Source organism: Malaya genurostris, chromosome 1, assembly GCF_030247185.1.
Source record: "Malaya genurostris strain Urasoe2022 chromosome 1, Malgen_1.1, whole genome shotgun sequence".
Classification (NCBI taxonomy): Eukaryota; Metazoa; Arthropoda; class Insecta; order Diptera; family Culicidae; genus Malaya; species Malaya genurostris.
This window is the reverse complement of record NC_080570.1, coordinates 70,852,364-70,876,064: the sequence shown is the minus strand read 5'-3', so window position 1 is coordinate 70,876,064 and position 23,701 is coordinate 70,852,364. Positions and strand designations below refer to the sequence as shown.

Sequence of the window (23,701 nt, the reverse complement as noted above, 5' to 3'; positions counted from 1 at the left end):
GCGAAAGAAGTAGACCAGATCGTGCTGCATCCGTCGGAACAAGCAGTAATCAGTAGCAGAGCGTAAAATTGTCACGCACTCTCAATGAAAGAATCCAATCCAACACCCTCATTTTCAATATTTTATTGTCTCATTCGTAAATGACCGACAACAGAACAAACGAAAAGAGACGAAGTATTTTCGTTTCTCGTTGAAAAAATTAGAGAGAATAATTGCCAACGTCACTCTTTCCTCTATTACAAGATGAAACCAAATTAACGTCTTCAGGGAGCATCAGCAGAATTTCAATTCTCATTCTTTCATCGATGTATTGAAAATCTGTGACGCTTGGCTAGTAACTAAAATATCACAAATCGAAGTAATTACATCCCAGAACCTCTTTGGAAACCAAAACTACTACAAATTCGAGCACCAACAGGTAAAAGTTATTGTGAAACCTATTTCTGTCATTTTCAATTCTCACAGCTTCGGTTGAATACCGATACTGCATACTATGGGATTTTTACTGAAAACTGCAAAAGACTGAAAGGGCAAATGAAAGAGAAAAAAAACACAATTTTGAAATTACTCTCCCGCTTATGTCATTGACTGGACATGAATTTCGTTCTCATAGTTTGCAAGCGAAGCTGAGAGTGACAGTAATTTCTCGTCATTTTCGCCTATTTTGAGTAAACGAAAATGACTTTTATTAGCTCTGATGAGAAGGAGCAATGTCAGGAGAATACGGTGGATGCGGCAAAATGTCCCACTTGAGCGTTTCCAAATATTTTCTTACGACATTTGCGACATGAGGCCGAGCGTTGTCATGCAGCAGTATAACTTTTTCATGCCTTCGCTTGTACTCCGGCCGTTCTTCTCGTAAGTGAAAAAATACCTATCAATGTCTTTAGATTTTAGTTCATAAGGCACCCAACTGTCTTGCTTGTGAATCATTCCCATGGATTTTAATCGTACAGAAACTCACTTGAAATCATTCGAAGGGCTTGCGTTTGACTCAGACTTTCATCGAGTTATACCTTCAACTGTTTGGCTTCGAATTTTTTTTGATTGTCCAGAGCGAGGCCTGTCCTCAACGCTGAAATTGTCATTCTTGAAACGTCGAAACCATTCCCTACATGAATTATCAATAGGATCATTATCACCATAAACATTCACAAGCATAAAACGCTTCAGCTGAACTTTTCTACCAATTGAAACAGAAAACTAAAACTTCCCGCAAATGCTGCTTAATTAACACAAAATGGCTCATAATTACGGCAGTAAAAAAATGGTTAGAATTAACATGGCTAAAAACCAGCTTATTTTTCAAAATACTCGAAGCAATATGAACTGAGTATTGATGATAAATGTCTAACCTCTTAAAACTATATACATCAGCTGTTACTGTTCAATATTCATAACAGCCAGAGCCATCTTTTGAAAACGAATCGAACTAATTTCTTCACTTACTTACTTACTTGAATACTTTCCCGCAATTTGAACATCATGCTGAATGATTTTTGACATTTCAAGGCATAGTGCACCTTGAATGAAATTTAGCAAACCTCTTTGAATTAGTAACCTCTGTTGACACGAGAGGCGGTTGCTGTTAAGTATTTTTCGAATTGTATGGGATTTGTCAAAGTGATCCATATTGGTATATAATATGTTTGATTGAAGTATTAATTATTATTATTGACAATGACGAAATTCGAGTGAAGAGTTTTCATGGGCATTAGTTTTAAAACCGAAAAAAAATTGTGTGTTGAAAAAGCTCCCGTTAGAGTTGCTGTAATAAGTGCTTAGCTTTATTGAGTTCAACTATGCACTTTTTGTTTATTAGTTATGTTGTGGTATAAATTTAGTTTCAATTAGAGAATCCAATATGCGGAAATACGTATTATGTAGTCTGAGTTAGATCTGCACATTAAGCTGAGGAATGCCAATGGCAGAATTTTCGACTATGATCCGGTTGTTTAATATTTTATAGTTAGTACTTATTATTATTAATATGGCTTTATCTCTCTCTGCAGTCAGCATATGGGGCAGATTTAAATGCTCAAAAACTATGTAATATTTATAACTGATCAATTCATTATCTGATCAATCATAAATGCTAGATATCTCAATGCAGACGCGTTTGTCAATAAGAGTACTTTTTTCGCCGCTCGTCTTGTTATCCGTTGTTTCTATTGTACAAAATGATTTTTATGAGTGGTTTTTCGTTTTTTTTTTCTTTTCGTCTTGGGGTCGTTTCTAATTAATGTAGACGTCCCTTGTTGTACACTGATTGTAGTTGCTAGTTGAGTCGATGATGAAAACGGTTTTTGGATCACTAGCACTGGATTCAAAAGTTGCATGTGCTGAACGAACTTTGGTTAAAGGTGCCTTTTTCGCAGTTTAAGTGCATGTATTACCAAAGTAAGAACACATAACTGACATGTGATCAACTGATTCTCGTAGGTTATTAACGATTCGTAAGGACTCCCTCCGCCCTGACTGAATATCACAGAATCACTTTGTGAAGTCCTGGATCGTAAATCCGTCATACTTTCTTTTCAACGGAAAGAATCTCTTCGTACTGCGACATGCCTTTTCGAATGTAAATTTCCGTAACCTGCGGGGAAGGTCATGTAAAAGCACGAGGATTTAGCATTTTACTTTATTACGTGATTGTTAACCGAAGCGAATATAATTGCAATACTAACTGTATTGTAAGGCTAACCCCTGAATGACCCAACCAGCATCGGCCAGAAAGAGTCGAAAACACGTTTTCGTTCGGCACGTCAAATAGCAAATTGCAGCAACTTTACGTCTGCTTTGCGGTTCAAATTGAACTGCCGAGCTTTGCATTAAGCAGTTCAATATGAACTGCTATGCACTGATGAGTCAAAGACGAAACGTAAACATATCAAAATCTTGGTTTACCCCTGAATGAATACTTTTACGATTAAACTTGTTATGGACTGCAAGTTTTGTTATATTTTTTCACTAATTTTCTATATAGGTCTAATTCTACCGCGCTTGAAATTAATGCAGGTGGATTTTTCCACACAGGCAAAAAATCCGACTTTTGTTTGTCGGATCTGCTCATTTCGGTAGCCTTTTTTGTTCACCAAAATGTATTGTTTCCGTTCTTGGTGTTTCGGCCGAAAACGACTATCGATCGCTATCTCATTCGACGTTAAATGCATAGGGCAAAGTGTTATAATATGCCCCTTTACGAGAACATTGAGACATTTCTAAATGTAATAATATATTTTTTTCGAGAATGTGAGTATCGCATTGCATTGATATAAACACATTTTCCAAAACGACCATATTCTCACTTTTTCCGCTTGTGATGATATGCCTCACAGCAAATCAGTGCCCAACAACAATGATACATGCTACTAGAAATGTCGATATATATTAGGAAGCAACATTTTTGATCCCCCCAACGCTATATTTTGTTTTGATAATCATTATAAATCAATAAAATAATACTTTAAATCGAAGCATTATACATTATCAGTAAGCAGCCAAACAAACGGATTCCGACTATCCTGGTTTCCGGTTATCGATTAACGACGGGAGATAATAGTCGATATTCCCAACCTTAGGTTTAAATGAAAGATCTTATGCTCCTACAAAAAATTAAGCATATTTTTCGGATTCTGTTTCATTCTGTAGGTTATATTAGTTAATGTTTCTTTCAAGGATCGAAGAGAAACATTTTGAATAGAATACCACAGTATCATATATGATAATATGACTGATATGAGAAAGGCATTATTATATGTGAATTAAAATAGGTTTTCGTGTTCAAACCTTTGAAAAGTATACTAATTTGTAAAGAGCATCTTTAGCAAAATTTTTAAACAGAGGAATTTAAACCATGCACAGATTTTACCTACATTTTGAGCCACCCTGTATGCATCGAACAGTGAGATAAATAAAACGCTTTGCAAGAGATATCCAACAAGAAAGATTCTCCCAGAAGAGCAGATCATAGCTCAATCATTCTCTGCGCTTCCGCTGAAGCGACCGACAAGTCGATGATCAACAGGATTATGCTCTGTTTACGTTTCGAACTGCAACGGCGGTCGTCAAAAATAAGAGAATGAGAGAAAAAGTACGTCGCATGTTACAAGGGAAAACATATGTTCGCATTATGTGTGCTACAGGGCTAGATTGAATTTTCCCGTTGAGGCTCGAGTACAGACTGTCACTTCTCTTTTCTCGTGACGTGAGAGAGCGTGAGTTGAACGCACCACGTCGCATATATTCGAGGTAACCGGAGTCACGTTACTGCGGAACCGCGCGCTTTATATCCATCTTTTCTTCCTGATCGTCGTTCTCAGTGCAAAAGAAGGATTTTTCATTTTCACGACGCCACGGCTTGTTCAGTGCGCTACCGACATTCGATGTTAGCGGACGCGGATCTTCCTCTCCTCAGGTCAAGGAAAGGCAGAATCGGTGTTGAGTGGTGATCGGCTTGGATTTGTGAAAGAGTGATTGATCTAGTGCGCGGTGGAACACAATGAATGGAAGAATGGAATTCTGATGAAAATAAAAAAAAATCAATTGATCAATCGGTGGATGAAAAAAAAGTGATAATTTGGTCTATGCTATAGAAAAAATGAACTAATCGAGTTCAAAAATATCAGTGCAAAAAACCGTTCTTTACATTGTGGAAAATCCGGTTCAGTTCGATTCGATTCAGTGAATGTGGTTGACAGAATATCTGGTGACATTTGATCCTTCAGAGATTATATAATTTAAGTAGAAAGAATCTGCCAAACATTTGATTGTCGTACAAAAATTCTCGAAAACAGTAAACGAACGATTGTATAAGGATTGGATATTTTTTTTCTAATCGGATAGTCCCGAAATGTGTTATAACAGGTAAGCAGTTTAACTTTTTTGTTTACCCTATAAATAAAGGAAATCAGTTTCATTGAATCGTTTGACACCGACAGATCTAGTTTCAAAGTACCTGACCGTGTAGTTCCAGGTTAGGGGATAATTGATGGAAACATTCCAAAATCTTTGGATCAGATCTAGATGTTGAAAAGAATAATATCAAGTAAAACTCTAGTGTCGATGGATTCGCCAGGTTTCCCTTTCAATACAGTAAAAGCACGCCTGTCTGAGATCTCAACTTATCCTAATAGTGAACATCAAAACATCCCGCAATCGAATATTTCACCGCGCTGCTAATTACCGTTTAATCCGTTTGCCGTTCGGCGCGAGTGCTTAATGAATTACACGAAATGAAAGGTTTCCATTCCGAGCGGTTCCGTTCGCGTCTATCGGGGTTCCGTCGCTGGTCCTGTGGAATTTTTGCTCATTGTAGCACATCGTGTTGGGGCGGCGAATCGGTTAAAAATAGCTTTTATTGGCAGAGAGTACAACGGAAATCTGCTTTTCCAATCGATCCCCGAAACGATCGATGACGGGCGAAGGGTATCCCGAGGCAGTGATTGAGTGGTTAATAATATATGAAGGTAGTAAGGTTGCGCTGTGAACGTTGAATTTGTGGAGGTATGCTTGTTTTTACATATGGCGCAGAACAGAAGGGTTATTTTTTATGGTTCAGGAGCTTGATCTGTTTGTTTCGCTTTTCGAAAATCGATTCGGAAAACTTTGTATGCAATTAAACAGAAAGAAGAAAAGGATTTAACTGATATGAAAACTTTGATAACTTTTAAAATGATGTGCAGATTATAAAAGTTATTATTCAAAAGATTGACACAATTTTTTTTATTAAGGTATGTGTGATACGTATGGAATTTCCAAATTTGATTTTATTTTAACTAAAATGAGCATGATAATGTTAGAAAAATTTCCACAAAGCTTTCGCAATCCACATAGAAATAAGTATGAATTGAAATGAAATCCAAAGTCTATTTTCTTGGTTTGAAGATCATATTTCCTGATTCGAAACAACCGCATTCCGGGTTGAACCTAGTTAGCACTGATTCGGAACAACTGAAGTCTGGTTTAAAATGTAACTGTAAAGTTCTACATACCCAGGAGATGTTCCACGAAATCAATTATTTCCCAGAAAAGATCACAGCATAGATCAGTTTGCCTTTCTCATATAGAAAGACTATGAAATCACTGAGAAAACCGACTTTTGAAACGACTAGACGAACTGAGCAAATGTTAGTGTATGACAAATATTGTCACTGTTTTTTCTCGGTGATGGCTGAACTGATTTTCGCAAACTTAGATTCAAATACAAGGTCTTATGGTCCCATACAAAGATCCTGATTATCATTTGGATCCGACTTCCGGTCTCGGAATTACAGGGTGATATGCACCAAAAATGAGAAAAAAACGTCACTCACTTTTCTTGAGGATGGTTGAACCGATTTTCCATCCCATCCTTAGATTCAACTGAAAGGCATTAAGATGCGATAAGAATATTTCCCAATTTTCGTTCGGATCAAACCTCTGGTTCCCGAGGTAGGGTACTTAGTGTAAAAATGTGAATTTGAAGAATATTTTCTCATAAGCTATCTCTTTGTATTGGCTAGTGTATTTCTCAAGTTTGCAGACCATGAGAGTCTGTAACCAAATAAACCATTGATAAGTCCCATAAATGATTTGCTGAATTTTATCCAAGTCCGACTACCGGTATATTCTTTTCCAGAATTCAAATCGTCATAGAGAATCGTAAAAAAATGTGTAGGTCGTATTAGAGTATGGTTGAATGAACCGAATGTGAATTTTGGTTCCAGAAGTATCGACAATAGTAATCAAATGTGTTAAAATTGAGCTCACTTCACATTCTCACATATGATTGAATAGATTTTCACTAAACTAAACTTAAATGTTGTATATAAATGTAGTAGTATTATGCAAATGAAATCTTCAAAACTCTTCTCTAAACCTTTTTAAATTGTAGTATTGCGGGGAATTTCTACTGTACTATATAGGAGAAAATGAATAATATGAGAAATGCATCACTGCTCCTCTAGGTGGATTAAAACAGTTTTTTGCCGTAGCTACAGTCTGCTCAAAAACTTTGAAAGTAAAAAACAATTGTTCTGAAATAATTGACAAATTTTTAATCCATTTTTTGCATTCCGACTCTTGAACTTGAAATGATTCAGAAACGACTAATATAATAAAAAAATGTCAAATTTCAGTTTTGTTTTTGCATAAAAAGTTTTTATCCTGTTTTTGTGTTTTTAATCACTTAGCTTAGTTTTCCAACCTAAGCTACACTTATCTGACTTTCGCATTTAGTCTTTCATTTATCTAAAACTCCAAAAGGTGGTATTGTAAATTTTTTCTTGTATTTTGAGCGGAAATATAAAATTGGATTAAGTTCAATAACAAAGCTTGCGGAAGTCGTGCATGACATTTCAGTATTAAAGTTCCAATTTAGTCTTACAGCTACAATTAATGGTACTTGTGAAATCAAGAATCTTAACGTAACAGTAACTGTAGGAAGATGATGCTCAATTTAAAATGTTCAGTTTAGAAAGACTGAAGTTGACGACTGTTTCCAGATTTTGATTCTTCTCATCAATGTCTTAAATAAAAATAAATCAAATAAAGCTTGCTTCAGATAGAATTGGAACAAAGACAATTGCCTGTATTTTAGTTATTTATTATTGAATTCAAGATTTTTTTTTATGCAAATGTAGTGTTTTCTTCATACTTTTAAGAAAAAATACGGATAAAATTGTTCGTCACGGTTTCGAAGAGATTCTCGAATTTTTCCTGTAACACGGCTCATTAGGCGGCGCACACCTTCTTCGTCCATCGTTTTAGCTATCTTATTCCACCAGGTCGTCATCTGATTGATGTCTTTGACAACCTTTCCCTTTGCCTTGAGTCTCCTCTTCATAACTGCCCAGTATTTCTCAATAGGGCGGGACTGGGGGCAGTTGGGTGGGTTAAGGTTTTTCGGAACAAACTGGATCCCTTTCTCTGCATACCATTCTTGAACGACTTTGCTGTTATGACAGCTTGCCAAATCTGGCCAAAACATTACGAGATGGTCGTGGGATCGAATGAACGGAAAATTCGTTTTTGGAGACACTCCAATGTCATTGTCTTATTTGTAACGAATACTTTAGTTTTTTTTTGCCACAGCTGCAAATTCCCTGCCAAATCATAAATTTTCTTGCAAATTTGTCGGCAAAAACAAATTTAAATTTGGCTGGGACATCCCCTCGAGCCGTTGCCAAGTCAGCCTTGACATAGGTTTCATCCTCCATCAGAAGACACCCGTCGAACTTGGTCAGCATCTGATCATATAGTTTCCGAGCACGAATTTTGACCACACTATTCTGGTTTATGGTCCGATTTGGCTGTTTGCTAGCTCGATACGACTTGATTCCTTCCCGGAGTCGAGTTCTCCTCACGGTACTATGGGCAGCACCGAATTTTCTGGCCAAATTACGGTCCGACAGATTAAGATTCCTCTTAATCGTCTTCAAAATCTTACCACGCAGTTTCCGGTCGACAGTTCCACTCCGACGATTGGCTTGAGGCTTCCGAATCGTCGTCAATGTTTCCTTATACCGTTTGATAACGTGCCATACGGTATTTCTGGGCAATTTCAGCTGTTTAGCTAGCCTAGATGCAGACAACAATGGATTTTCCAAATAACTGTGCACAATTTTTTCCCTTCTTTCGGCTTCCATGTTGATTGTTTACAAAGTACAGTCGATTTGCGGAATGTCAAAAATCATACGTGAAGCCTACGAAATTCCCGACACGTGGGCGCCAAGAACTTCCAAATCCAAGCGCCACAATATGAGCAAAAGTTTGTTCCAATTCTAAATGAAGCAACCTTTTATAGAGTATTTTTTTAGAAAAACGTTTTTGTATAAATATTTTAAGGTACTTGTTGTTACGAAAGAAAAATGAAGTCGACGGTGTTCCCTAGAAATTCATGCAAACAATATTGAGTGGATTTGTTATGAAGATCGATTTAGTAATTTTTGAGGAATCCTTCCAGTATGGTAGTTAAATACAGTTCCGAGAAAAACGTGGCCTGGTAAAAACCTGCAAAATTCCATGTTCCTCAAATGTAACGTCGAAGTTTTATTAAAACTTGTGGGCATGCGCATATCATCGAATTAAGAGATTTTCAAATGCATTAACTTAACAAAATAATTAACATGGCAATTCAGTTTTTAGCTTCTCCCTCTCGGCGGCTCTGCTTATATCGCATGCAAGCATATATAGATACAATCACAGAGAACAGACATCCAAGTAAAAATTGTGTAAGAAATTTAACGGTTGTTTTAAAAAACAATCACCCAGTAGCAACTATCCTGTAGTGGCGCTTCAAGTAGCCCAGTAATCCCTTATGGGCTCTTGCGTTCGAGCTTTTATACAATGGTAATTTATGCGTTGTTGTTAATTTCTGGGAATCTGGGAGATATTACAGCACGCAAAAATTTCTAAAGCTTCTAAAGGATTAGAAAAGGAATCACATACCATTTCAAGTCAAAAATTGCTGAACATACAACCGAAGAACAAAAAATGTAAGACAAACTTCAAACCCTTTAAAACTAGATGTAGTCTAATGTTTAGAAATATATAAAAATAATTCAAACTCTTTATTAAATCATGACCAATAAATTCTTCTGGCTTTTAAAGTTACTATCTAAATATGAAGAACGAACAAATATTGGAATACATAAACATTCCAAGTTACTGCCTAGAAGTAACTTAGTAAAATGAATTACCTGTAATAAAACAGTAATTTATTTATCTGAACTAGTAGTAAAGAGACAGCACCTTGCTTTCCTTCCAACAGACTTAGAACTAATTACTTAAATATGTATTTCAATTCATAATTCAAAATTTTGAAGAATACCATTTAGAAATCGAATTTCCATTGCATTTTTTCTAATGATTCACTAGAATTTTCGAAACTTCTCTATGAGTTACTAAAATTTGCTAGGAATGTATAAAATATGTTTGTTTTCAACCTACATACAGAAACAATAGTAAAACATGCTAAAATGTGTCCAGTTCGAACACACAGAATTAATTGTCAAAATTTGAGTTTCTATCCGGTTACCACCAAATTTCAGGAAGCAAAACAAAACAATTAAAGTTAGTTTTGGTAACATTCATTTAATTTATTTCGCCTTTATGTCCGAATGCGCGTACCTTGGTCTTAACCACAGTTCTGCACGATGTCAGAATCGAAAGTTTTTTCGCATATTATTCCCAGTTTTTTTCTACATTCTTCACATTAGCATTTTTATATTGGGCGCAATTTCGGAGTATTTGGTGGGTTGAGCTTAAAATTTTGGCTCAAAATCGATATCATTCGTTTTATACCACTCTAGCACGTCCTTCGTATAGTGACACGATGCCAAATCCAGACAAAAGATCATCAGATCATCATGAAACTTCTGGAGCGGAAGAAGTCGCTTTTGGAGACAATCTTCCAAATACACTTGTTCTTTATGTTGCTTGCGTTAATGGGAGGTGTATTCTCAAGTAGCAATCCGCAACCAGTTCTGATACGACTGAGTCGAAATAATGTTGCAATAAGAGCACGAACTCGTTTTTATGTTACACTGGTTAAAACAAGGAGACAGCAATGTTTCTTCATAACATAATTAGCTATCAATTAGTTATTTAAGTTTCCAAATACCACATTTTCTGTGTACTACCATAAACATGAAGGAAACATCATAGGGATTTTACATCGAAAGGTAAAACAGTGCTTCCCCCGTCTATCAGTCAATCAGGTGAGGTTCCACTTACAATCTAAGGAAATAAGTCATTGTTGAATAACGCACAAGCAGTTTTCTTCGCTAGCACAAGATAAATCTTTGAGAAAATTGTTTTTTTTTTGTAAAATGTAAAAATGTAAAAGCGGAGAAAACTGCTTTTGCGCTTTGAAGCAATGGCTGTTCTCCTAAGATTGTAAATTACCCCTAAATAAACACCATTAATTACTAGTTATCGAATAAACTCCCAGATCTGTTATCACTTGATTCGAAAGTTCAACGCGATATTAGAGAACGAAATCTGAGTATCGTATGGCATATCTTCCGTAAGCAACGCATAATCTAATCATGACGAATATTCATAGAGGAATAATACCCAAGATTTCATGAGATCTTATTAATGAAAATGGTAATGGATTTCTTTCCGTGTTTGTGTCTGATTAGCACCTGACTGTGCACTTAAAAAACATTTGCATCACTTCTAGATTCAATTTTTTTTATCTGACCTTGCATTTAAAAAAGTAATGGTCCAAGTTTTCGCACTTCATGACGGCTAATATTTACGATATCTCTCGGGTGCTGACTGTTAAACGCCACGGAGCGTTATTCTGTTGGCACGATCAACGCAGTTCAAAGTCAGCACCGTGTGAAAATCTTAACCATCATCAGTGCCGCGCAAACGCTCCAAGTGGTTGACATCATTTTATGGCCAAGAAAAGATGATTTGGCCTTGGTTCCAAAACAAGTCAGGTTGGTTACATTGGTAAGGGTTACCCTGGACACAACGAGGGAGTACAACGGGAAACACTTGCTAAATTCACAAACGTTCATAAATATTCGATTCGGTAGTCGTTTGCGATCCCAAATATTGGCCGGTTACAATTTTCGGCAAACGTAATGATGCGACATTGCTTTATTTCATTATGCCAAAGAGTGCTGATATTCGAAAAATATTTCGTATAATCAGACGCTATTCTAAGTACGTGTCTATAAGCAGACCCTGTCAGCTTGGAGCGATCTCAATCTTCAGTTCAGCAACGCCATCGCACGGTATCACATCCAACATATCATGTCAATTGTATGGGTGCGCAGTGCTGCTGTTTTGGCGCGCACGAATTTGACATTTCTCTTCCCTACTTCTATGTACAAGTTTCGATGCGAACTCGCCTGAGGGCACCATGTTCGCAAAAAAGGATGTTGCCAATGATTTGTTCGGGAAATGTGAGAGCTGGATATCTTGTTAGTATGATGTCTTTGCTATAAGTCAACCGGCTGCAACGACATAATTAAATGGATTAGATCCGCCTATTCGATACGGATAAGGGATCGAGCAAACACACCAAGGTTCATTCACGTAAGTTATAAACCTAATAATTTATATCCTAAAAAAATGACTTGACTCCATCTCATGACAAATAGGTTAGTGGACGAGACAGACGACACAATATTTTGGTTAACAAGTGATTTGGCATGGCAATTGCCGTCGTTGCTATTGCGATACACATCGGCATATTGGCTAGACCAAGCTCAATTTGAACTAATTAATGGTGTACCCATCCAGTTTCGTGCCAGAAGATCTGATGGATGGTCACATTACGACGCGAAGTACTCAGTAGAAGATCAAATCTTCTGCGATGTATGGCCGTGATTCCGTCTGATCAATTCTTGAAAACTGTATATGTATAAATAACTGAATTGATGTACATTTTTGCTTTTCTCATATGCAAAGGCTATGCAATCGCTATGAAAATCGACTTTACAACCGAGGCCCAGAGAGCCGAGTTTCATACATTATTCGACTCAGTTCGTCGAGATCACAAAATGTATGTATGTGTGTATTTGACAACCGGAAGGTCTCACACGGAGAATCCGCAGATCACAAAATTACAATATTGTAATTGTTGTTTCACGCCTTGGTTGTTTCAACTAAAATGTTGTTGATTTAACTAACATATCTGTTGATTTTGTCATAACCATTTAGGTAACCGAAATTGTTGTATTCAAATGCTGTCACTTGGCGGAGAACGAAGACAGCAAAACGCAGAACAAAAAACCTCTTCATTTCACCAGATGCGTTTCATATTGAAAATTTTCAATGGTAAATGAACGTCATTTATGTTAGTTACGTAGTGGTCGTTTTATGTAAGTGAAAGTATGCAGAAGAATATAAAAGGTTATTGTAAAACAAATTTTCCATGTGTTAAATAGATATTCCTACAGTATAAAGGTTTTAATTTCATCTGAGAGTAATGTATTCTAAGACGTTTTATGTCAATGTTATTAAAACCGCATAACGCTTAAAAATTTGCTGCTAAAATGAAGTGGTACTATTTGTATTTTCTTGAAAGTGTGAGTTTTTCTGGTGAGTTCCCTTTTGAGAATTGTAATCTTTTGATGCATTTATATATCCCTTGTGAGTTTAGTAATAAAGATATAAGCAGTTAGTTAGGTAAAATTTCGTTGTTCAAACAGTGAACGATTAGCTGCCCCCCGAAGAGGTTAACAGTAAAAAATATTTATTGCAATCGGCGTCTAAAGCTCAAATAACTGAATAATTGGTTGAAACAACTGAGACATTTTTTTGCTTTCATACATACAAGTTACTTTGATGGGATTGTGTCTTTGCTTAATTGCACGAGTGACACCTCATTGAAACGTTTCATTGTTCGCTCAGGGTGTTTGGCATTGCTCAACTGAAACGTTTCATTACATGTTTGTGGTGTGTGTTTTTGTTGGGTGTCGCTGCTAAGCTGCCAGCACGATAAATAAAAAATGACAGATTAGTTAAAACAACAGTCGATTTGTTGTACCAAATTTTAACCAATCAAAATCAGAAAAACAACTAATATTTTAGTTGTTTTACGATCGCTGACTTTTCCGTGCATGGTCCCATAACTTGTTATTGAATTTCATCTTTATCTTTATATATTTTCAATTTCGAGGGTATTTTTTCACAAGTGATGTCAAAACGAGGTGTAAATTTGTTTAAAACTTGCTGGTAAAATCATCTAGTTGGCAGTCTTGTTAGTTGGTAATTGTATAAACCTACTTTGTGACTGCTAATCCCGGGTTTCCGGTTCCTAAAGCATCGATGTTAGTGAAGAAAAATTCCACAAAACGGAACTCACTTCTATTTCTCGGCAACGGTTAAACCGATTTTTACAAATCTTGATTAAAATTAAACCTTTCATTGTCTTAAAAGATAGTGAAAAATTTAACTCAGATCCAACTTCTGGTTCCGACATTACAGGGCGATGAACTTTCAAACCGTCATACAAAATGACGATGCTAAGCCGGTACGTGGTGCTACGGAAGAAGAAAAACCCACCGTCTTGCGAACGAAGCACAAAGCGTGCTTTGTTCGATTTCATATAGAATGGAAAGATAACGAAAACTGACAACGTTTTCAAAACACAGCCGAATTCATCGGCTGTGATTATATTGACAGCAATAACAACAAAATCCACTCACAATGCATGTTTCGTTTTACTGCTTGAGAAGTATTACTACCCTTTTAACTAGAATTTCTTATACAGCAGTAGCAGGAGCACAGGTTTTTGTTTGGTTCCATTTTCGTTTGATTGACTCAATCTAACTGTGTAATAGTGTAATAGTTAGTTCACTGAGCTCATGAAAATTTACGACGCAGATAAGTACGAAATTTTCAAAGTAGATTTCACCCTTATTCTGAATAACGACGTATCGCTCTTTCGATCGTATTTCATTTGTATTCTTAATAACGCTACATTTGATCGAAAAATCTATACGTCGTTTTTCAGAATGAGGGTGTTTTTAACTATTAAATCTTGTTAGCCCGGCTATTTGATGGCCGCAAAAACTTTGTACTTTAATGACGGTCTTCGAGTTCCGGCTCTGGAAATAGATTGTCAAAAACTCCATCGGGACTTGCATCGATTTCTAATGGAATGGCAATGAGAAAGGCATCAATACACTACTAGGGGGATAAAAGTAGTTTTTTCTACTAACAATAAAAATATTTTATATATGGTTAGTACATTATCATTTTTCTTGTATGTTAGTTATTTCTTTGACTGTTGTTTTTCAAATTAACACTGAAAAACGCAATCTAAATATCGTTCAAGTAATGGCTTAACGATAAAGTATAAAAATACGATCCTATCACTAACAATATTGAGAGCTACACTATTTGTAGGCTTTGTATAGATTTGTCACAGCTATTATTTTTACTCTACATTCGATTCCGCACCATCGGTATCCAACCGCTCCATCAAAGTATAGATAAAAATTCTTTTCACATTGTTGACATTCCTACAACCAGCTGTGTGAAGTGTGCAATAATTCCTGCAAATAGTTCAACTGCTGCCATTCAAGTTTCGATGAATGCATCGATAACCTTGAAATCGATGCAGTTTCACAGACCATTGCACTCAGTCATCATCCCGCAACCTTAAGGGGAACGTCATTCAGCGCACAATCAGTTCAACCTTACGGTTCCCCATCCAACACAACCCGGAATGCAATCCGGACCCGGTGAATGCCGCATTCATCTGCTCGTCATATATCATCAATTTCACCTCTTTCGCCAATTTCAGCCGCACCCTGTCGCGTTTCAACCGTTATTTCTTGCGGCTCGTTCAATCTGTACCATAACTTAACATGTTGTTTTGTATACATAACTAGACTACTGCGGCTGAGAGCTGTCACAACACAACAGTTGAACCCACCTCGGCGTTGATCTGATCCCGCCGGTATCGATGTAGACGGATATAGGCAAATGACCTGATGGTTGGTAGCCAAACCACCCATGAACATACGCGGTAAATCTCCCGAACGATCAGGCGAGACAGTTCTGAACGACGCAAAGAAGAAATGGCGAAGTGGCACGGGTCAACATTGTACCAAAAATTTTCGGGCCTGAATTTTAGCTGATAATTATAATTAGTTTAAGCGTGAAAATCGCGGTCGCGACTTGTTGATAAAACAATTAACCGCAAAGCAAGCCGCTCTCAAATCGGCACTCGTCATTTTGCGCTCAGACCGGTTGAGCCGGCGGTAAGGTGGTCACAGTGTCACGGGACAGTGCAAACCACAAGAGAGAGAAAAAAACGGACATTTTTACGACCATGTTGGACACGTTAGAATGCGAATTTTAATTTGTGCGAAGTGACCACCACACGGCCGCCGTTTAAGGCACGCGAGACGTTTCTTCATGCGTATGATTTATAAACAAAAGCAAAGGCAAAAGAAAAGAAACGGTTAGAAGAGTCGTGCTACTGACAGATCGGGTGCCAAGTATTAGCGATGGTTTGGGGGTTTAGAGGTTTGCGGTGGAACCAGTCACCAGTTACGTCCTAGATAGATGGTTTTCGTGAGGATTGCGTTGTCTTTCTATTTCTGAATCAGCAACACAAGCAACTACCGCCACTTGGCCCGAATATATGAATTTTAACTTTGTTTATTATTTTAATATGCTCGAATCTGACGCGATTATGCTAATGGGTGTTAAAAATTTTAACGTTATTTATCTTTATTTGATGAGTAAACTATACGAATCAGGGGTCACCGTGTTACCGTCAATTTTCGCCTGATTGATCTTTCTTTCAACCATTTGGCAGTAGCTTCGATGCACCTGAATGTACGTAACCTGTGACGACTGCTGTAACGGATGGTGTTTATTGCTTCACGAGCAGATGATCACGAAATTTATTTTATTAGGTGCTAGTTACTAACGAGTAGCAGCGATAAAAATTTAACAATTATGAAATATGTTCGTTAATGAAATATTTTGTAGTAGGTCATTCCATTTAGAAAAAATAGGGAAATTTTTATTCGTTACGCGATAGTATTTCAAAATTTCTTTCAGTTTCCACGAATAAGAACTGTGAATCAAGACTCCTCGGGACTTCAATATCGGATATTGTTGAAACTTTCACTCGGAAAGCCAGTGAGTTTAGTGGTGCATCTTGAAACCAGAACATACTAGGTCGCACGCGAATACTACCATTACTAAAATTTAAACCATCAAATATCCTTCTCCCGTGACACTCGTGGAGTGCGCAGTAGTATATACGGCCTCTAGTAACAACAAGTGTTGGACTAACATCCCTTCTCATTCCTTAGATGATCTACGTTCGGGCCTGGCCGGCGCCGGTTCTGATCAATGAATTCTGGGGTTACCAGAAAATGTACATTGAAGGATAATTTACCAGTTGCAGGTTGGATCATCTAGAAATTCACTGTACAGTTTCAGCTAATTCCGATCAGTAACGGAGTAGCAACCAGGGGTGGTCGCTCAAGCTCAAGCTCAAATGCTACCGGGTTTAAATATACCCCGGTAACATTTTAACGGTCGTTTCACTACATTAGTCTTATTTTCTTATGCTACATTCTTTGTTTCGTGCCTCAAACACAATTATCGAAAAAGCGGTCATTGTGATTACATGCAATGCTTTATGAAGTATAATGCAACTTTTCCTCTCAAAATGAACAAAATATAGAGCTCGAAAATGACCCAGAAGTAAGATTTAACAGATCACGTTGGTTCGATCGTGGAACAGAGTTTGTCTCGTCCATGCCATACATTTTTTGCTTAACATTGATCTTTAAAGTACTTCAACTCCAGTTTGCGTCTTGTTCTATCATTTTGATTGTACTCACACAATTTAGAGATATTTAGAGTTTATATTATCGTCCTTCTCAGTGCGTTTTACCCACTTGCTTACAAACTGATTCGACTCCCCTATGTATTTCGCAACAGTTGATTGTTTCTAGAAAAAGAAAAAAACATTCGTAAAGCGTCCGATTTCGATTAACAGTAGATTCCACCCGTAAAATATGGAAGGCTGATATGGCTCTAATATAAGAACAAAGTAAATTCTTGTAATTTTGCTCTACATGTAACTTATGGAATATATTGTATAACTTTTGATTGTTTTGAAAGAAATCATAAATTGTTCATTATTATTAGGGGGTGTTTCAGATTCAGTGTTATTAAGGAATATTTATGAAATAAAGCCTGAATATTTTGAAACAGTCACATACAACATGTGCGAGATACTGGAAATTTTGTCTCAAATTATCAGTGAACGAGTTTTACAGAGTAAAACTCGGATTTTTCGGAAAAAGATGTTGTTTAAATATTACGACCCAAACATCATAATTTCATATTCGAAGCGAAAAAGGACACTTGAACATGAATGAATATTGAGAATACAGAAGAGCAGAAAGCCCTAAAAAGAGAGTCAGAGAATGGGTGAAATAGGATATGGTGAGGGATTAGGTCTTTGGTCGGGGACATATTGTTTTATATTGGTACATTGAATTACCCTGTTCGAAGACTAATTAGAGGTGTGAACCCTTATTGCAATACGAGAAATTTTCCGAAAGCGTTGATAAATTTCGATATGAATTTGGATTTAATTGCATTTGAGAAATATAAAATAATTACTCTGTGCATTTTTAGAGTTTTTAACATAGGAATACATTTATGTTTTCTATACGGGGATGCAAAACTGTAGAAACAGTGTTCAGGTTTTAAACTTACACAGCTTGATCAAATTCCAATAAATGTCTGATATTATTACATCTACTGCTAGGAAATATTTCGGTAATTGGTGGTCGAAACATTTTGTTCTTGTCTTTTACAACTTTCAAAATTTTTTTTCTTTTACTGTTCGTCTTGAACTCATCAGTGCACAGTAGTTTACGTTTATTTTATTATTTGAAGCCTATATAGGGTCAATAAGGTCGTTTTAAGATTTTGTTTCGACCTAAATCCATAGTGACTCAGTCTGTAGGGAAAGGATTGACGCAGAAAAGTTGAAGATTTCAGTCATATCTATGGCAAATATTCATTTTCGCTATTTTATAAAATCTATCTATTTCAATGAGCTGCTCCTTGGGTAATATACAAATGTTAAAATATTCTGATGACTAAATCGACATTCGCAATGTTCATATATAGGTTTGGCAGAAACATTTTCTTAGGAATTTTTTCAGAGCTCATAAATTAGTATTCAGATCACAAAAAGGCGGGTGGGTAATGTCAGAGACATAACTGGATGTCGTGAATACGAGAACAACTGACATGTTCCTTAACACTTCCAAATATTAATTAGTTGATCAATTGTATGAAATTGTATGTAGAATTTGAAACGATGCACCTAAACTAAAGTACAGATTAGTTACATTTAACATTCTGAAACACAAATATTATGAAATAACCAGTATAGTTCTTCATAATAAAATAATGGTGGCTCTGAAAAGAACCTTTTATGAAAGCGTTTGTGATGGAGAGTGATAAGTTGAATTCGAATTCCGATGGATGCCGCTCACTTCCGTAATCTAATTCCAGGCTGAACTGTTGTACGTGGGTGCGATACTGATATGGTTGGTGTAGGTGTACCGTTTACAACCGATTATAATCTTCCAATAAAGAAAACATTAATTCGCTGGGTTGATCAATGATACAACAGGCCTAACTTATTGAACGAAACTATCAATATGCTATAGGGATTCGTTTCTAGCATTCAGGAGAGTCAAATTGCATAATTCTTTACGACATTAAAATCTGGAACATTTTTCGCAAAAACAAAGAAGGCTTCACTTGATCTCGACTACTGTGAATTTCACACAGCGAAAAGTGCATAAATCTAACCAAACTGTTTTAGATTTGCACTAAACTGGGGATATTTTCCTTCGATTTGCGAACAACAAATCCTAATAGTTCTTTAGAAAACTTTTGAGCCATTAGAACGGCTGATTTTGTGTAATGCTCTCCACCGTTGCTTTTTCACCAATGCAAATGACTGGCAGCTGTGACGCAATCGCTCTTGTCGGAAGCGAAACTAGCTTTGCAAACGACACAAAATACATCTGCTCGCAGTGGGGATAGAATTCAAACTGATCCAATTTTTGTTAAGAGGTTTCTTTTTACGTGATTTCGTGTGTAGCCTTTTCACTGATGGGCGGTCCTAAAGGCTATAAAAATAGCCGCATACAGAATTTTAATGTCGATTATTTCATTTCGGATTTGCATAATATATTGAAAGAAACTATCAACGATTTGTTGTGCAGCAGCAGATATTTTGTTCTCTTCCTCAGAACGCGTTCTGATTGGCTGGTGTTGACATGGGGCAAATGAGACAGGTTTTTCAATAGTGCACTATTGAAACACTTCAATGCTTTTGCTATACACGTTTAAGTTGAAAAATTTCGATTCTATTGGTAGTTAGATTATATAAATCCTTTCACAGATCACTGAGCTATGAGCTTTAAAAATACGAGCAAGGCAAACGCGCCTTATGGATTTTCCCCTTTGATACTCGTTTATACCAAACGTTTCAGAAAAGTTTAATTTTGAATTATTTGAGATTATGTCACACAAGAGAAAATTTTATCATAAAATTGTGATCATATTTCCGATGGCGTGTAGCATAAATTATGTTGATTCGTTAGATACAACAAGAGATATTCACGATCAAAAACTTATCACTCTCTCAGAGGGTAAATTTTGAAAAGGCACCCCATAGTAAAGTAAGTCGTATTCACGACAAAATATCTGTTATTCAGTGGTTATGATAGATCACAAACCAAATGTCGAAATGCATCACTACACCCACATGCACCATGAATCCACTTGACTTTTTAAGATCTCTCAGAACAAGACATGAAAAAAAAACTTGCGCGGAACGTCTAACCACAAGTGACCCCAGCAGAGAGCCCCTTCACCGATAAACGGAAGACATCATAAAATAATATATTCGTCAAGGGAAACCCGAAGCAAGACGGGAAATAACCGGCACTTTATATTCTAATAAACTACTCAAATTGAATCCCACCGAGTCGTTAGTTCTTATCATAATCAATTTGTCTGCTTGTGATGTTCCATTCCGTCTTGCTACTGTTTCTGTTTCTATGCTTCGACATCCTGTGTTGTGATCGAACCGAAGGATTATCCAACGGACAGCCAGGCCTTCTGTCGATTGCTTTTCAAATCCGGGGAAAGAAATCGAAAACAAATTTTTACCTTTTGCCTCACGGCAGATTTCGTGACGTGGATTTTTGATTGGGATGTTCTCACTTGCAATCACTCACTCCGAGAAGCCACGTCGCAGGTCCTGCCAAAGTATCCATTGTTCAAGGTAAGGTGAACAGTGGAAGTAACTCGAACCGTCTACTGAATACCAAATCAGATGCCGCGCAACGTGGAACGGCTGCTCAGCGGACGATAGGCGATGCGCAGTGTTTAGAAATAAAATGTTTTATAGTTTCCTTTAATGTCATCGCTGCTGGTGTGCCGCTCATGAATTAATTAAGCTACCACGTTTAACTGTGATCACTATCTGTAGCTGCTTAGGAAAGACTGTCGATAGCTCCGAACTGACTGGCCGGGTGTAGGTGAGATAACTACAAAAACACACCATAGTTGCTTAACAGTTCGGTAGGATTTGAAAACCAGGGACAGCACCCTGACTTTTCGAAAAATTCCGTGAGTTTAGACAAGGTTTCAACGGAACATGGCTGATTCAGGTAGTATGAAATAGGGAAGATTCAATTGAGATTTCGCTATTCGTTCGGTAAATTCTCGTGTATTTATGATTTAACAATTTAAGTTCGAGAATAATCGATCAATTGCTAATTGAAGCTTAAAACAAGTTTTCAAATATTGAGGATTCAATATCTTTGTTGCTGGGAAAACATACGTCCCATCACGGTGCCGAGATTGTTGATTTCTTCATTGTCACTGCCGTCAAATGTGATCGTGTACAATAAAAATAGCAGGCATCGCAGGCGCAGATAAGTTCTACTTAAGCAGTACTCAATTGAATCTTATTGCCAGATCGTTCTCCTAGCGAGCAATTTTGTGACGAAGGGTACACAACTGGTGCAGTTCAGTCAGTCTCAAGTGATTGCCGTTGTGTATAGGTACAGTATACTATACAGTCCAATTTTTGGATATCTAAGAAAAACAAAGACGACAACCCCTCGATACCGGCTGACACCAAGCATCAATTCATGGTCGAGACGAGCGTGGAGAAAGATTCTCCCATGTTAACCATTCGTATCGGCATTGTAATTATGTTATTAATCAAATTACGCTTAATCTCGAGTCGTTCATGATACATATGCACCAATCTGTAAATAGGGAGCCGTTGCTGGTTGGACGACAGCGTCACGGTACTGAAGTAGTAGTAATAAACAACAAATTGAATAAATCCACGCGCGGAGACGTTCCAGTTGTCTGATACGGATCAGAAAATCAAAGACTAGTCAAGCTAGCGGATTCAAGTATACTTTATGCGTACTGTCAGTTATGATTGTTGCTGGCGCAGAGGAATTTAGCGCCGACTGTTTGCCATCAGAAGCAATGTTATTTTTTTTAATTGATAAAAAATAGTTTGTAACTCAGACTGATCCCCGGAAGATTGAAATCCTATTGAAGAACTATTTTCACCTAGTTGTGATATGGCCTTCTAATGACATGCTGAGCCTGTGGTAGGTGTCTAATTTATAGTATGCCTGATTCTCTATACAACAATTAATGAATTTTTTTGATAGTATAGACAACGTAGTCGTACTTGTCGATTATAACCTGACCACCGGCGTACGTGGTGCACGCTCTTTGTACAAACGAAATAGGGTCTCCCTATTTCATCTCATTTGTAAGGACGTTACCTTAAAAACCTGATTCAGCCACCAAAATCACTACGATTCATTCATATGTCTGCCTAATTCGCCTTGCTCCACATTGGGAATTGCTTTTATTGCTTACCAGGTAATTTCAGAAGTCTTTAATCGTTGAATAAACAAGTGGAAAGTGAACATTACTAACCATTAAGTCATCCAACATTGAATAGTTGTGTAATTATGCGAAATAGTGATCATGTTTTGAGACGAATCGATTAGTAAATATACAGAAACATGATGAATTGTAAAACTTCAGCCGAAAGTGGTTCCGAAAAGCAGGTCGAGGTAAAATCGAGCAAATTTGTACTAACGGATCGTCCTGGCATAAATCCATGCTGATCGGTTGATATATAACTTTTTGTACGAGAAAGAACAACAGAGCTGACAACTATTTCGAATAACTTGGAGGCAGCAGATAGGCTCGTAATACCACGATAATTTCTCACATCCTTTCGATCACCGTTTTTGTAGACTGGAAACATGAACGACTGCTTCCATATCGTTGGAAATATACCATGCTCGAACGATTTGTTGAACACGTAACATAATGGTTCGAGCAGAGCAGTTGCACAGCGAGTATAAACGACAGAAGAAATTCCATCAGGTCCAGCCGAGTACGAACTCTTCAGTTTCTTTGCTGCAGCACTGATCATTTCGGGAGTGATTATAAATGTACGCAAATCAACCAAGTTTTCAGGAACATATGATGCGGCGACTTCAGCTTCGATGTTGGAGGCCACTTTCTCAGTAAACACGGAAGCGAAGAATTTAGCAAACAACTCACATGAGTCTGATGTTGATGCAGACTCATGTGAGTTGTTTGCTAAATTCTTCGCTTCCGTGTTTACTGAGAAAGTGGCCTAATGTCACGCAGTTCGTTGAATGGTTGAGTTCCTATTTGTGTGGTAGAGTCCTACGCGTACAATTGGGAACCTCAGTTTAATCCCCGTTTACGAATAAATCAGGAGTTCCGCAGGGCAGTAATATGGGTCCCCTTTTGTTTGCACTATTTTTCAATGATGCTGCTTGGTTATGGATGCAAACTGATCTACGCTGACGATTTGAAGCTGTACTTAGTAATTCGTAATTATGAGGACTGCGTCCATCTTCAAGAACTGCTAGATGAACTTGTCGCATGGTGTCGACGAAACCATCTTGTGATCAGCATTGCCAAATGTCAAGTAATTACATATCACCGAATACTTCGTCCATAAATCTTCGACTACAAAATTGATGGACAAACACTTACAAGAGTTGACCGTGTTAATGACCTTGGTGTTGTATTGGATGCAAAACTCACATTTAATCAGCATCGTTCTGCTTTAATATCTAAGGCAACGAAACAACTC

General features: G+C 37.2%; 1 protein-coding gene across 2 annotated transcripts in view; it reads left to right on the top strand.

Moving 5' to 3' along the window:
- Window positions 1-4,357: 4,357 nt before the first annotated feature.
- LOC131440385 (fibroblast growth factor receptor homolog 1-like) overlaps window positions 4,358-23,701 on the top strand; it is a 93,450-nt gene continuing 74,106 nt past the window's right edge. For both annotated transcript variants that reach the window (XM_058611644.1, XM_058611643.1), the window contains exon 1: window positions 4,358-4,866. The gene's annotated coding sequence lies outside the window, so the exon portion shown is untranslated. The remainder of the gene's footprint in view (window positions 4,867-23,701) is intronic.